General features: G+C 33.2%; 1 non-coding gene across 1 annotated transcript; it reads right to left on the reverse strand.

Annotated features, from left to right (window-relative positions):
* Window positions 1-16044: 16044 nt before the first annotated feature.
* Window positions 16045-16116, reverse strand: Trnag-ucc. The gene has a single exon. It is a non-coding gene; the product is annotated as a tRNA-Gly (tRNA).
* Between the last annotated feature and the right edge of the window lie 942 nt (window positions 16117-17058).

Genomic DNA, 17058 nt, shown 5'->3' on the forward strand with positions numbered 1-17058 from the left:
TTTAATTATTGACATAAGCTGTCATTATTGATCCTACGATAAACAAATATTTGAATATAATGTGGTGGCTGCGTCGCAATGCGGCCCGACGACTGCCAACTTATATTAATTGACGGCCTTCTCTAACTATGTAGAGAATTTCGTTTTCAACGGAAAATTTCTAGAACTCTTCAAATATGTTACAATCGCCATCTTGATTTCGAGGGTCTTGCAAAAATTTAAACCGCTCTTTTCGTTTAAATTAAAATTGTGAATTTTTGTTGTCGAGTTGACTTTTTTTTTGTTGAACGTTGTTTTAAATGTTGAAATTATGTTTTACTTGTTTGTTTTTGGATTACTATTTTTGTTTTTAGATTTTTTGTTTGATTTTAAAATGTGTTGTATTTTTGAAAAAATATTTAATAGATTAATATTGTATTCAATGTGTTGAAATTATTACTTGTTGTTGCATGTTTTTTAGCGTTTTTTTTAGGGTTTGTTTGGTTTGTTTTTATGCAAGAATGTTTATAATTATATTAACACTAGCCAACCTGGCGAATTTCGTACCGCCATATTTGTTTTAATTTTACAATAAAAATATCGCTGCAATTAATCAAAATAAATGATACCCTATATTTTAAGGTGGACTAAGTTAAATATCTGTGCATAATTTCATTAAAATCGTCCAGTTCTAGTACTTATTTAATAACTTTGTTTTAATTGAAGAAACGCAAAAAGTTGAGTGAAGAATCGAAAAACGTACAAACATTAATATTCCATATTTTCATATTTTTATTTTCAATTTTTCGTCTTATCTTAATATAGTTCCTAAAGTCGCTGAAATTACTACAAAGAGTGAAGCAACCAGTACTTTTGTGTTGTATTTTCTACGTGATATGTACATTTAATAGGAGACATTATAACGTCATCCACTGCGCTGCATAACAGAGTATTAGTTAGACATACATTATTTCAAATTAATTTCTAATCTGAGGTTTTTAATCTTATAGTTTTCTTAAGATGAACCGCCGAAAAATATTACATGTTTAAAAATATCAAACAGTCGAAAATTTTGTAGTAATAAATTAGATTTGATATCACAACGTTTCTATTAATATATACGTATTCTATATACAAAACTATCTGTTGAAGTATATACCAAATATAAAAGTTTTATATAAAATAGTCACGTCAGTATGGGAGACGTCCTAGCTTTGCTGGGCTCTGAAGTTAGTTATGCAATTAATGCATCAAAACACATGGAAAGTTTAGATGCAGTGGATGTTGTATAATTTGAAAAAAAAAACCGAGTTCAAAAAAAGGGGAAGAAATTCAGTTCTAAAAAAGTATTTTTATTTTATACTAGCTGCCCGGACAGACTTCGTTCTGTCAAAAGTTAACAGTAAAAGATTTTTTTTTTTTGATTAAAACCTTCCATCGGCCTTAAGGAACATACAAAAAATAAATTAGCCGAATTGGTCGAGCCATTCTCGCTTAGCAACATTCATTTTTATTTATATAGATGTTGTTACCTCATAACATTTTACTAGATGTACCGATTTTGATAATTATGATTTCATTGAAAGCTGGTGCTTGTCGTGTAGTCGAATTAAAATTTGAACGAGATCCAAAAAGTAGTTTTTTAGTCATCCGTAATATTGTGCATCGTTCTATTTTTAATTTGAATTGTTTTTTTTTGCTTAGTTTGGGAATAAACACAAAGTTATAGAATGTAGTTATTAGACGAAATAGGTCTAAAATTGAACATTAATTTTCAGCTAATAATGGGAATGTGTACAAAGAGCGTCGTATAGTTGCTATTGTAGGCCAGGGTCGCGTGACTGTCATTTCAATTTGGGCTGCGGAACTCTGGTATGTGCAAAAATATTACAAGTCTTCCTTGTGGCTGTTATTTTTTGTCATACGATAGTTGTGATCCTAAAATGTTAATCTTTTTTTACATGTTTTTTTTTTTTTATATTGTATTTATTACGTGTTAACAGTAAATTTAATATGAATTTTCAATGGACTATTTTTTTTGTCATTGTGTGTTGTTGATTTAGACGACGCTTTGAGGCAATGGTGATTGTGCTATGAGCTAGTTGTTTTGGGTTCAATCATTTACTTTTACAAATATTTGTATGGACCTTACATAATTATATTAACGTCAATCATAATTAAAGTTGGATTTATAATTTTAACATTCATTCTCGAGTTTATCAAATATCACGTCTGTGAAGGTTTGTCAAAGTAATTAATGTTTTTGCAGTCATAATAAACATTATTATAAATATACTAGTTTCTGCCCGCGACTTCGTCCGTGTGGAATAGGAACAATTCTGTCATACATGATTTTTGCGAAACTTTTACTGTTTACGCGGCGCACGCAGCGGAAGATCTCAAAAGGTAAAAACCCCAATTTCGAAACATTTTTCATTGGTGCTCCACTCCTATTGTTCTTAGCCTTTTGACATAGCTTGTAGCCTTCCTCAATAAATGGGCTATCTAACACTGAAACAATTTTTTCGAATTGGTCCAGTAGTTCGTGAAATTAGCGCGTTCAAGCAAACATATTAAAATAAGAAACAAAATCTTCAGCGTTATAATATTAGTATAGATGTATCCTGTGACTGTAATCATACGGCTTATCTTTACGGCTTTTGTTATCTTTATAATAATAAACATCCCAAAGTGAGACTGAGCGCCAAAGCTTATAAATGAATATTAATGTCTTTAACAAACACAAACACCGCGAAAATACGATTTCGCATATTTATACATTTGAGATGTATTCGTAGAGAAACGTTTCAATGTATTTTGGAAAAAGAAACTATGTTTACATACTTAAAAACTTGTAAATTAATACTAATCATATGAATTACTGAGGTACGCGTAAAGGCTTTCAAGTTACTTTAGTTACGCGGTTTTATTTTTTAAATAAACAGACAGAGCGGTATGTCTATTGTTTTTCAAGTATGTTTGAATTGACAAAAGAATGCTGTTATTGTAAATAAAACAAAAAATGCACAAGTTGTTATTACTATAAGTTCTTTTTTAGCACGTTAAGCCGTCGCGCGTCGGTTCCATTTTCTATCATAAATACCTGATAGCGATCGTTACTCATAATATATTCCTCATAACCAATCCGCTGTGGAACAGCGTCGTGGATTAAGCTCCGACCCTACTCCATAGAGGAAAGGGCCTATGCCCAGTAGGGTACTACTGGGCATAGGAATCTTTATACAGGTTGAATCAATCAAACCCGTGATTTGTATGTAAAACGGTATATATGCTGTATTTGTTTGTAGTAATTTTAAGCTCCTTTAAATTTCGGTACTATTGCAAGCGCCATGGTCACGAGTACCTTCTGGTATATTGATCAATATGTTATTAATAAATCAAAGGCCTGTTTAAATATGACTAATACACACACATATAATATACAGTAATATACCATACGTATAGTTATACGTTAATCGTAGCATCATTCCAGCCTATTGCAGTCCACTGCTGGACATAGGCCTCTACAAGTTCTATATTTTTTTAATACCACTAGGTCGACAAACAAGCGTACGGCTCACCTGATGGTAAGAGATTACCGTAGCTTATAGACGCCTGCAACACCAGAAGCATCGCAAGCGCGCTGCTGACCCAATCCCCAATCCCCCCCAGGAGCTCTGGTCACCTTACTCAACAACAGGAACACAATACTGCTTGAAAACAGTATTATTTAGCTGTGATCTTCTTTAAGGTCCAGGTATAAATAGTTATATATGAAAAAGAAAAATTTAATCAATCGTTTTAAAGACCTGTGATTTCAACCTCTCGTTTCTTAGGTTAGATCAATTTAAAAAACGAAGAAATCAACAATTTGATATGTATATTATAATATGACAGACAATTTCAGAACCGGATGAGGACGTTCCTCGGATGCCCTCCGAACTAGGACAAATCCGGTGCTACCCGGATAGAAGCCCTCTGTATGGAGCTAGCGTCGATTCGTATATGGTTTCATTGGAGAAAAACTATTATTAAAAGTTTATTCTAATTCCGATTTTAATGCTTACTGATGTTGATAACGAGTTTAGATAGTTATTGGAAATCTGATATTATATGATAGATAAAAACTCCTGATATAGTTTCATATCTATCAAATAACACTAAAGTTTTTCTTTTTATACGCAAAAAGAAGTGAAACAGAAAACTAAGAACCAATTATAAATCTTCTGATAGTCTATCTGGTATATATAAATGCGAAATAAAGTTTATCAGGAATTAGTGAAATTACTTTTAAAGTTATCTCTGTCAATTTATTGAACACTATTTTAAAAATTATAGTGATATAATTAATGCAAAATCCTGTGAGAATGGATACAAATATTGAATTTATTATGAGGTTAGGTTACCATCCTTTGAACTAAGCAACTTTATAAAAGTCATTTTCTAATTATTTTATATAATTCTTAAACAAAAATAAATAAATATTTATATGTAGTTAATTATTATTTTTATATGAACACAAAAAGGAAAACAAATAAAACAACCGAATAGCGAATACAGAACTCGTAAGCATAACGTTATAAATCACAGTAATTTCACTTACATGTTTTGTGTACCGGGAGTATTCGAAATTTCGTTGATCAAAAAGTTTGCCACTTACTGGCTGATGTTATGTAAGGAATTATATAATAAAACGAGTATTATGGGAGAATTTATTCGGTCTAATTTCATTTTTAATAATAATAAGATAATAATAAATAATAAATAAATATCTACACAATACACACACGGTCGTCTGTTCCTAAAGTAAGCAACTTAATGCTTGTGTTGTTGTTGTTGTTGATAAAAGCCGACTGGTAAAGCTACATTTTTTTTTTCGATAAATATTCTTATAAATAATACAGATATAAATATATAAATAAATATTTATATTACACCTAGACTTGGGGTGGGAATCGAACCCACAACCCTCGCAGAAGAACCCCTTCCCCAAGCAGAAAACGGGGTCACTACAAACTGCGCCAACGGGCTAGTCAAATACAAACTTATGCAAGCAGTTTGTTTACAGGTAAAAAATCGAAAAACAGAAAAGCTGTGACTTAAGCTGACTAGTATTATGGCCTAATTTAGGAGCTATAAAATGGAGCTCTAACATCTTCTTCTACATTGAGAAGAGACCTGCCCATTATTATTATTTTTATAAAGATTTAATAACATATGTTCCGAAATTTTACAAAATTATAGATATTTATAATTCACAACTTAACAACTAAATATTTACAGATAGTTATGGTATAAATCATGTCCGCTGGTGGCAAGAATGCTGGCAGCATTTCGCCATTGAATAGCTATGCCGATTGTCTTGTCACCAGGGGATAATATAAGAATTAATATAATTATGACTATTAAAATGTATTTTTGAATTTTAATAGATTGAAATTGAGAGATATTGAAGATTAAGAGATATTTGATTAGGTTCAATTTGATCTTCAGAAAAAATCTTCTAAAAAATCTTAAAAAAAAAAAAGAAAATTTCTACAAATTCACGTGGCCAAAGGCGATAGAGTATTTACAATGTCATAACACGGAGAATATATTTCCGCCTGGTTTTCTCAATCATAAAAATAATCAAGAGCATCAACTAGGATATGACTCCCGTCAAACGTGCTATAAAGATAAGGCTATTTGTTACATGGCATTAATATTGGAAAAAATCATTGGGTTATTTTATCTCGGCTTCCATTTTCTATCCCAGAGGGACCTTTCTGAATTTCAGGAACTAAGCACGCAGTATCTGAACCTGTAATATTCAAATCATCCCATGATTATGTAATTTCTATTTAATAGAAGAAGAAGTAATAAGCAGTAGTTTTTGGTCCAGAATTGATGATATGGTGCTTTGTGAAAAATTGTCCAAAAATATCTTAAAAGGTCAGATAAGTTTGCTCAGATTTGCATGTAGTTTCAATAATCGAGAATCGTAGTCAGAAAAAAGTAGGGGATCTCGTCAAAATGAAACTACTATCGGAAAATTACTTTGATAGTAATAAGTGTTAAAAATGAGCCCTGGATCCTGGACTATCATGATTACAAACCACACTCCAGTAACCATTTTTTCGAAACCTTTTTAAGCGGGTAATAATCGCAGCACTGCAATTGATGAGCTTATAAGTCATTCCTCTGTCTCATTATCTGTTTATACGGGGAATTACGTACTTCTTGAAAGATTTATACGTAAATTTTGGCTGATTGTGTGGTCCTTGTAAATGTTTTAATTTAATATTCCTCTGTAAATAGTTATATGGGTCGATTAAAGTGCCCAAATGGGACTTAGGATGGCATGATATAAATGGAATGAACGAACATCAATTCTAAAAGGGTCACTTCTGAACTTCTCATCGGCTTTCGTCTGTATAGAATGTCCTTTACGGTTGTAGCGTTGTGTCAGAGATTATTTTTAGTTTAATAATTTAAATAAGCTTACAAATAAAAAGAGATAATAGTGTCTATATATTAATACGTGAAGCAAAAACTTTGTATCCCTTTTTACGGATATTGCGCGGACGGAGGAGTATGAATTTTCGCACACTCATAGTTAATATCGAGAAAAAGTGCGAAATGCTTATTTTTTTAAATTATCCATAAAATACATCTAATCAATAAAATAAAACACATGAGTTCACGTTATTTTTGGCGTAAACTTGTGGAGGCCTATGTCCAGCAGTGGACTGTATAGGCTGTCATGATGTAATGATGAATAAAATAAAACATTACACACTATCATGGCGCGGGGTAAGACAGGGGGATGTAATATCACCGAAACTGTTTACCACTGCGCTGGAGGATGTTTTTAAGATTGGGGGGAACGGGGCATCAACGTAAACGGTGAATTCATCTCTCACCTTCGTTTCGCCGACGATATCGTCATCTTTGCGGAGACGCTGGATGAGTTAGGCCTAATGCTGGCTGGCTTAAACGAGTCCTCCCGACGTGTCGGTCTCTGTATGAACTTGGTTAAGACGAAAGTCATGTTTAACAACCAAGTCATACCGATACCGGTATCGGTCGATGGTACCCTTCTCGAAGTTGTTCAGGATTATATTTACCTAGGCCATACTATCCAACTGGGCCGCAACAACTTCGAGAGGGAGGCCGATAGGAGGATTCGGTTGGGCTGGGCGGCGTTTGGCAGGCTTCGTCGAGTCTTCACTTCGAAGATTCCCCAATGCTTGAAAACAAAAGTCTTCGAACAATGCGTCCTGCCTGTATTAACATACGCAGCCGAGACGTGGACACTGACGAAGGGACTGGTCCACAAGTTTAGGGTCGCTCAACTTGCAATGGAACGGGCTATGCTTGGGGTTTCTCTTAAAGATAGGATTAGAAATGAGACTATCCGCGAGAGAACGAAAGTAACCGACGTAGCCTACAGAATTAGCAAGTTGAAGTGGCAGTGGGCTGGTCATTTGTGTCGCAGGACCGATGGCCGTTGGAGTAGACGGGTCCTAGAGTATTGACCGCGTCTTGGCAAACGCAGTGTGGGACGTGCTCCGGCCCGTTGGACCGACGATATACGTAAGATTGCCGGTGTCGGCTGGATGAGGATTGCGGAAGACCGGGATGTCTGGCGCGAACTTGGGGAGGCCTATGTCCAGCAGTGGACTGCGATAGGCTGAAGTGAGTGAGTGAGTGACACTATCATGTATTTAACACACACACGCTTAAATACTCTTCTGTTTAATTTTCAAACTTATAATTTAAATTAATTATGGTCGAATTTCCGCCGCTGTATGACCACCAGTTTTAATAAATATATAAGTAAAAATAAATTGCCGAAATGTATGAACCGCATGGCTTTAAAACGACTGCACGAAATTGGATTTTTGTCGTTGCCAGGAGAAAGTATATAAAAGACATTAAAATAATCGATTTATCTACAAAAAAAAAAAATAGGATAGTAAAATTAACAAAGCACGAAGATCTATCCATCCATCAAGGTCAGGTACTTTTAAATAAAGTGTATTTCTTAATTTCAATATGTGACTATAAAATATATACCAAATGTTATCCAACAGTTTGTCTAATCCTGATAATATCCTTACCGATCCTCAACCGTGACTGCTTTATGGAAAGCTAAATCTTTGTTATGGTTTGATATTGTAATTTAATTAATCATCAAGCACATACCACGATATAGGTTCTTTTAAATTAGACACATGATATGGACTATTGTGTCAAGAAACAATTATTTTACAATATATTTTATCTGTGACACGCTTATTAATCATTAACAATTCTATTAATTCATGTTTTATATTTGTACCCATTTGTTTCGGTTTAGTACGCCTATTTGATTCTTATTTTTCAATTCCCATTCAAATGTTGGAAGAAATTTCTTAATGCGATTAGGCCGCCTTTTCTACTTTTTCCTATTTTTCTAATTTTGTTTACAAAATTCTAGAGGACAATAATGAATTCATTATTATTATTATTAAGTAAATTTTGTCCTAGTTTTGCTGAGCTGCAAATTGGGCTGAGATGCTGAACTTATTCAAAATCATCTTTAACTCTTTTTAAATATCCCACATGATAAAAAGTATATACGTATGTATCCTAATTTATTATTATATATATTACTAAAATGTAGAGATGAATTACTAATACAATAACGATTAACTTTTTGACATAAATAAATTGTACAAAAAAGAGAATAATGTGTCGCGAAATTTGCCAAACTTCCATTACAAAGAAGGCTGTATAAAACATGGCGTTGTTCGAAACCGGGGACGACGTAGCTAAATGGCTTTACGTACAAAAAACGCTTGTATTATTCCGCAGGTAATTTAATTTGCTTCATTTCGTTAGAAAATATATTTATTCGACAATGTTACTGTATTTAAAAATGTTTTACAAGATTTGCCAATAGATAAATTATGATTTTGATTTGTGCTCGTTGATCGATTAAACGTATATAATAATATAACGTAGATATTGTAGCTTCAGTTGCCTTATACTCCAAAAAAGCATTGTTTGTCCTGGTCAAACATATTTTGTTTTTATTTAGTTGTTTTCAACCCAACGTTGACAAAAATACCCTTCAATTTTGTTATATTCCTGTCCGAGATCTTCTGTTTCAAAATCAATAATTTCTTTATTCGATTATACTTCAAAAATATTGAATCGTCTAATACCCATATTAGTTTTTAATGAATTAATAACAACAAATCTAAAACTACCAGTACCACTGATTCGGAATGTAAATTCTGCTGAGAAGAACCAGCAGTCGTTAAATACCGTCCAACATAGCTCTACCATATCCAATACATTTGTTGTATTTTGCCTGTAATATCCCACTCTGGGTATAGACCTCTTTCCCTATGTAGGAGAAGGAACAGAGCTCCACCACGCTTCTCCAATTCGAGTTGGCGGATATATTCCCAACTATGAGTAACGATCGCTATCAGTGCTCTCCGAGGCACGGTAGGGACACCTACAAGGACTAACAACCAGAACGGAAATAAATATTTGTATAAACACAAATATCCACTCCAAGCGAAAATCGAACGCGCGACCGTCGGTGTTTAGGTGCCACCGACACAGCACACGCATCACTACACCAGAGCGGTCGTCGACATAAATTACATTTATATACTCAGCATGAAGACTCGTTACTGTTCTCATACATATTAAAAATAAAAATCTACTAAATGTTCGGGCTTCAGTGAAAATCGGGAAGATGAGGAATATTGATTTTCGATGTGTTTATGACAGGTCCATACAAAAACAGAGGGGTGAATTATAAAAGCGGAAGAGCCCTGGTTTACGTTGGCGTTAACGAAAACAAAAAAAAAGTTAGAGAAGCGAGTCGGGTTCGTAAAATGGGCTCCTTTCAAATGAAAAATATAACAAAATATTTTTTAACTCGTCATATGTGGTAACCCTTAGAATTATTGGTATATTTTATTTTATATATCCTTCGCATTTAATGACTAGTAACATGTTTACTAATATTATAAAGTCGAAAAGATTGTTTGTTTTTTTTTAAATTATACTCAGCTAAACTACTTTTTCGAATTGCAAAAATTCTTTTTGTGTAGGATAGCCTATTCACCGAGAAAGGATATAGGCTAATTTCTTTTTTCCCTAAATTAACGTGTGTTATACCTCGGAGTACAGCTATATAGTTCAGTATTTTCGTCCGGAAATTTCCTTCATGAGCTCGTGAAATGTATAGGTTTCCGCTCCAAGGATCTCTATTTATATAAATAATAACTTCTGTTTTTGGGTGTTTGGTTTAGCCTTCCCTTTATTTTTGCCTCGGAAAATACGCAATGAGTTCCTTTCTTTGTATAGTCAATTATTCTTCTTCATCATGGTTCACATAGGGATATACTTTTGTATTGGCTATACAAATGTTTGCCGTAGTCTGTGCGTTTATAATAATAATACAAGAAACAACAAAATAAAAATTAAAAATAATAATTGTGTTTGCTGGCAAATGAAAACTACCGACTTTTAATTACATCGACAAGTAATACAACGTAAGTAGACGAAACAAGTTAACAAACGCAATAGTCGTCACTACGATTTTCGAGGGTTTCCCTCGATTTTTCTGGGATTCCATAATCAGACCTGGTTTCCTTATCATGGTACTACACTTGGAATATCTCCTTTCCAACAAAAAAGAATTATCAAAATCGGCTCATAATGGACGAAGATATACCCGAACATACATATATAACGGTCGAATTGAATAACCTCCTCCTTTTTTTAAAGTCGGTTAAAAAATGAAAGATGTAAAAAGGCGGTTTTATCGCTGAAAGAGCGATCTCTTCCCGACAACCTTCGGGTATAGGACACGAAACAGAAACTGCAGTTAGGAAGTAAACAAATAGCGATTGACGTCGACTAGCCCGTTGGCGCAGTTTGTAGTGACCCTGCTTTTTGCTCCGAGGGTTGTTGGTTCAATTCCTACCCCGAGTCTGGGTGTAATATAAATATTTATTTATACATTTATATATATATTATTTATAAGTTTGTTTATCGAAAAAAAAAATGTAGCTAAATACCAGTCGGCTGTTACCTATGACACAAGCATTAAGTTGCTTACTTTAGGAATAGACGACCGTGTGTATTGTGTAGATATTTATTTGTTTATTAAAAAAAATAAAAAATAAAAAATGGCGTTTGTGCATGTATTGTGTGTATTCTGAACCCCTAACACAGGAGTAAATTCTTATGTGGACTATTAAGTGTTAGGCGTTTATGTATAGGCGACAATTAAGTATAGGCTATAGTATACATACTAAGCAGGTGACGATCAATAGTTAACTAATGAAACGGAACTTTAAAGCCGCGATCTTATTAGCTTACAAATTCCAATTATCAGATGGATCCAATTAATTAAGAAAATTAAATTGAAACAGCGATGAAAATATAATAAATAAAATAAATTAAAGAGATTGCTTTTACCCGCCTTTTATTCTATTGCATTGTGATTGAAAGTGATAATATCGGCAACATTGTATTTATATACAAAGGTACGCCTTTTGTGTCGATAGATTAATTGCTTCAGATTGTATTGTGCTACTGTTTATTGATGTACAATATAAATTATATAGGTTTTGTTTTAGAATAGTAAAAAATGAATGAAAAGAATGAAATTAGTTTTCGCGTTGTAATTAACTAAGAAATACAGCAGCCAACTCTGGTTTCTGCGTCTAGGATTTTGGGATTGGTTCCCACTCCAAGTCTCAAGATTCAGCCTGTAACACCCTACTGCTGGGCATACGCCTCTTTCTCCGTGTAGGAGAAGGTTCTCCGAGTTTGTGTGTACATTTTTTATAGCAAAATACGTGTGTTAGCCGGCTGTTACCAAATCACAGTCATTACGTTCTAGTTTCTTCTTAGCTTAGGTTTCTCTTATCAGTCCCGTTTTGTATCATAGATACCTAATAGCCCTTTCTCCTCCATGAAAAAATGGTCTATGCTGTGGGATGTTACAGGCTGAATCAATCGATCACAAAATGTTTTATATTTCAGAAACTCTTAATTCAATCATTCAATGAGACTCGAATTTGAACGTCGAATAATATAAATCAAATTAATTGACAAGCCACAGTTCAAATGACAGACTCTTAAATGTTATTACTGTTGGAGATGGGGAGAATCTTAGAGATATTAAATTTATCAGTTTTTGGTAAATTTAATTTAGGTTTTATACGATATTAAATACGATATTAAATCGGTCACCAACACGCTTGCCCAACATGGTGACTATGGGCAAAACACATGAGTTCACGTTATTTTTGGCGTAAACTTGTGGAGGCCTATGTCCAGCAGTGGACTGTATAGGCTGTAATGATGACGATATTAAATGTCAATTACAAAAATATATACATTTAAAATATATAATACATTTAATTTTTTTTTATGAATTTTGTATTTCAAATTCATTCTGTAGTAAGATTCAAGCGAAACTGACTTCGATGCAAAGGCATACAAAGTAGCCTATACAAAATTAAACTTTAAAATTACAGATAATTTTAATATATGCACTAGTTTAAAGTCAACTTATATACACTATATGTATATTAGCATATATATATATTAGCATCTTTTAATTCTTCTGTCCAGGGAACCGTATTAAGTTTTATGATCCTTATTCTAGCTCATAGTATGGGTCCAAGTCATAATAAATATTTATTATTATAAAATATTATAATAATTTTTTTTTTATCATTACAATTTCAGCGTAACGCACTTTCTAGATAGACTATGACAATATATATCACATTTATCATAATATCACATTTTTTGGAAGAGTTACCGACAAAATTTTTTTTTTTAAATTTTTTGCAATGTACAGAACAATGGAGATATTTTGAACTCCTGGAACTGTTACATTTTTAAAATTAGTGTAGGTTTTGAGAGTAATACACTTAAGCTACTGTATAAATTGCAAATTTTTTATGTTTTAATTATAGACATCTATAATACCGAATCACTTTTGGTTTATATTGAAGACGAAATATTCACAAATATTCATATTTATGGTTGATCAGTTGGCACTCGTGACCATGGCGCTTGCAAATAGTGCCAAAATATGGAAAATTTAAAATCATCAACAATAAACGTAGTTCATATAAATCATACTATAATTATTATTATATTATAACTATTTTCGATTTATTTAAAATCACTAAAGAGGTTTATCTCATATCACTAGAGATCACCATCAAATGGTCACCACCAGACTGGTGATGATCAGTATGTTGTAATGTAGTGATCATCACCAGTCTAGACTGTAAAACTGTTTATACAACATCCACGATGAGAAGAATTATATATATTTGTTTTTACCTTAACCCTTCTTTTCTTTCCTTTTGCTTAGAAATAATACTTTCATAGATACACAGAAGTTTTTTTTTAAATATACTTTGTTGCTATACATATTCTTAGACTATTTCCTATTTTTCTTTCACATTTTGGAAATTTATTTCGATATTTTTTTTTATTTTTATCATTAATTGTTCAAAAATACAAAAACCTCTTATTCATAAGCCTTCAGCGAAAACTCACAAGGATTTTTTTCTGGACAAGCCATCGCTACGCATACCATATTATCACATATTTATACCGTACCGTATTATATTATAGGAATACCTAAATTAATTTAAAAAGTTTTGTGACTATTAAACGCTTAAAGATTTTAATAAACGTCCTTTTGTGTTGTGTACATGTTCTATATTTGCGTTTGTCTAGGTATAACTCTTGGTCTTCAGGAAGCTTATTAACGAATGCTAAATATTGATACTAAAATATTGGTACTTAGCATTCTAGCTAGATGAATGTTTATTTCTAATCTCGATGAATGTTTATTCCTAATCTCGATGCTTGTTCTAGTCTCCTTATTGTGCTTCGGAGAACACTTGAAGCCGTTGGTCCTAAACATTTATTGTCTTCACCGTTTGAGAAAAATTATCCATATCTATTGACAAAGAGTAAGCGTTGAGTTTCTTGTCTGTTCTTCTTAATAGAATTTGCAATTTAACTAATATAAGAGTAATTATTATTATTATTTTTTGAATATCATACCAAAAATATTTAGAATTCCTAATGTGTGGGTAACACAAAAAGAAATCGTACATAGTAATTATTATGTTTGTGATGAATCTTCTCAATGCACTCAATATGATAAATCGCTGGTCGCTACACATTCCCCATTTATTAATTTTATTATAATTTGGTAAATGACGATTCAAAAGTATAAAATAAAATTAATGGAATTTTTGTTTATATGTTAGACATTTACATACACACAAAAAATTTAACATAGTTAAATATGTTCTTTATAAACAATTTTTAATATCATATCAAAAATCGACCGTTCCAGCGGGAATCGAACCTGCATCTCCGATTTACCGTGCTTTAGCCAATTAAGCTATGGAACGATGTATCCGCTAGATCAAAATTTTTGATATGATGATTTTATATTCGGTCTAAGCAACCAATCACTATAAGCGATAAGTTCTCTATGTTTTGTTGATAAGACTGTTCCTACACCATTTCCTATTTCTTATTCAGATTTTATGAAAACGAAATATTAATATGTCAATAAAAATATCTAAATCTATATATATATATATATATACATATATATATATACGTATCAATATCTAAAAATCAAAATCAAAAATAACTTAATTTGAATAGGCCTCATAAGCACCTTCCAATTTTCATCTTACAGCTACTCCGGATTCGGAATGTATGTAGAGTGTATATTGAAGAACCGGCAAGAAACCTCCAAGTTACTCTTTAAAAAATAAACTACGTTTCTATACAAAACTTGTAATATCTTGAATGTATAAAAGCCTATCACTTATCGGGACAAAATCAATATAATATCTCGTGTAACGCTAGAAGCTTTCTTTAACCGAAAGCTCTTTTAAAGCTTCGTATTTCTTTGTGTAGGTAGAAAAAAATCTAAATTGAATAAACATTTATAATTTTTCAGATTAAATTTATTTTTTTACATATTTTATACTGACTTTCATAAGGTACTGATATTGTTATATAGAAATATTTTTAAGATATCCTCTCAAATATGATATACCACTGTTTCAATAATAATGTATGTTTTTTATGTATGTGATAGGTTTGTTAGCGTACATTATTTGTATAAATAAATTATGAACATACTGAACAAAAATGCTTTTAAGGATAATAAAATGAGATGAGGGATAATGATAACCGTACGTATGATAACCTAAAAACAATCGATATAAACTTACTCGCTCCAAAGTGTTCATAGTCCACAAGGCAACGGTAAATTGACGAATTTTACGAGAAAAAAATCATCCCCTAGATTTCACCCCAAAACGAATAACCAATATAATCACCGAAATGAAAATACACTTTCGATTTTCACGAAAATACTTTAGTGATTTTTTGGAAATTTAAATTTGATGCTGGTATTTTTTTGGATTTTTATTTTGTTTTTTTTTTTTTGAAATGGCGTAAACGCCCTTAGCGACCGACTGGCGGCGCTGCGCCGCGGCGACTGAGCTCCCACCCTGTAAAGGGGAGGTTATTCTATACTTGTGTGTTTACATCTTGAATGGGGTGGCACAGAGTAGCTTGTAGCTTTGGTACAGAATCTGCATAGACCTTGTGTACTGAAAACGAATATTACTTTTTTATACAACTAGGTTGGCAAAGAAGAATATGTCTAACCTGATGGTAAGTGTTGCCGTAGCTTATAGACGCCTGCAACACCAGAACCTAGACCCTACTCTCAATCTCACCCAGGAGCTTTGGTCACCTTACTTGCTGCAGGAATACAACACTCCTTGAAAGCAGCTTATTTAGCTGTGGTCTTTTGTAAGGTCGAAGTACTTCTTCAGTTAGGCTGCTCCAGATTTCGAGCAAGATATTTCCTGTTGTTCCTTCGCCTCAGTTAAATGTTAAAGTTAAAATTAAATTTTAAATGAATAAAGAATATTAACAAAAACATCTACTGTTATTGTAAAAGCGCAAGGAACTCTGTCGGCCTGTAAAAAATTATGCGTTGGCCGGGAATCGAACCCAGATCAACTGCTTGGAAGGCAACTATGCTGACCATTACACCACCAACGCCTGTTATTATACTGTAAATTGTACAATTTAATCAAACGTGAACATCGTTCCAATACAAATTGATCAAATGCTACAACTATTTATTCAAGTGTTTTGGCTCCATACTCGCTTGCAGTCTCTCACACATTCGATTCTTGGCATTACTAATCCCACCTTTTATTGCCAGGGTCTGCCTCTCACCTAACGGTTCTGCCACTTTGCGCGATCTTTTGTATTATTCTGAATTAGACCATTGGCTCTCATGTTCTCTAGGACGGCTAGCCATCGCTGTGGTGGACATCCGGGAGGTCTAGTTCCAGGGACAGACATGTTGAGGCACCTTCTTTTTAAGTAATCCTCAGACCGACGCACCACATGGCCATACTACCCCAGGCGCCGCTCTTGGAGTTTATCAGCTATGTCGCGGACCCCGAGACTGCCTCAGATAAGGAGTGGCATATGCGTTCGTCCCGCGTTATGCCACACATCCATCGCGGCATTTTCATTTCCATAACATGAAGCTCTTGAGTGTGCCAAGATAGTGCTGGACAGCGCTCGTTTCCAAATAAGAGTACCGGTCGAATTATGCTCCTTGAGTGTCCCATGAGCTTGGTCGTTATTTGGCGATCACAGACCACTACTGTGACCTCTCGCCATTGTCAATACATATCTTATAGTAATTATAATTTTTTGCTTAAGTTTATAACTTCATTATTTTAATTTGTACGATTTTATTTTGAGTCACTCACACATTAGGAAATTCTAAACATTTTTTTAATATCATATCAAAAATCGACCGTTCCAGCAGGGATCGAACCTGCATCTCCGACTGACCGTGTCGGTGCTCTAGCCAATTAAGCTATGGAACGATGTACTCGCTAGATCGAAATTTTTTATATGATGATTTTTTTTATATTCGGTCTAAGCGACTAGTCGGAGATGCAGGTTCGATCCCAGCTGGAA

This window comes from Melitaea cinxia, chromosome 22, assembly GCF_905220565.1.
Source record: "Melitaea cinxia chromosome 22, ilMelCinx1.1, whole genome shotgun sequence".
NCBI lineage: Eukaryota > Metazoa > Arthropoda > Insecta > Lepidoptera > Nymphalidae > Melitaea > Melitaea cinxia.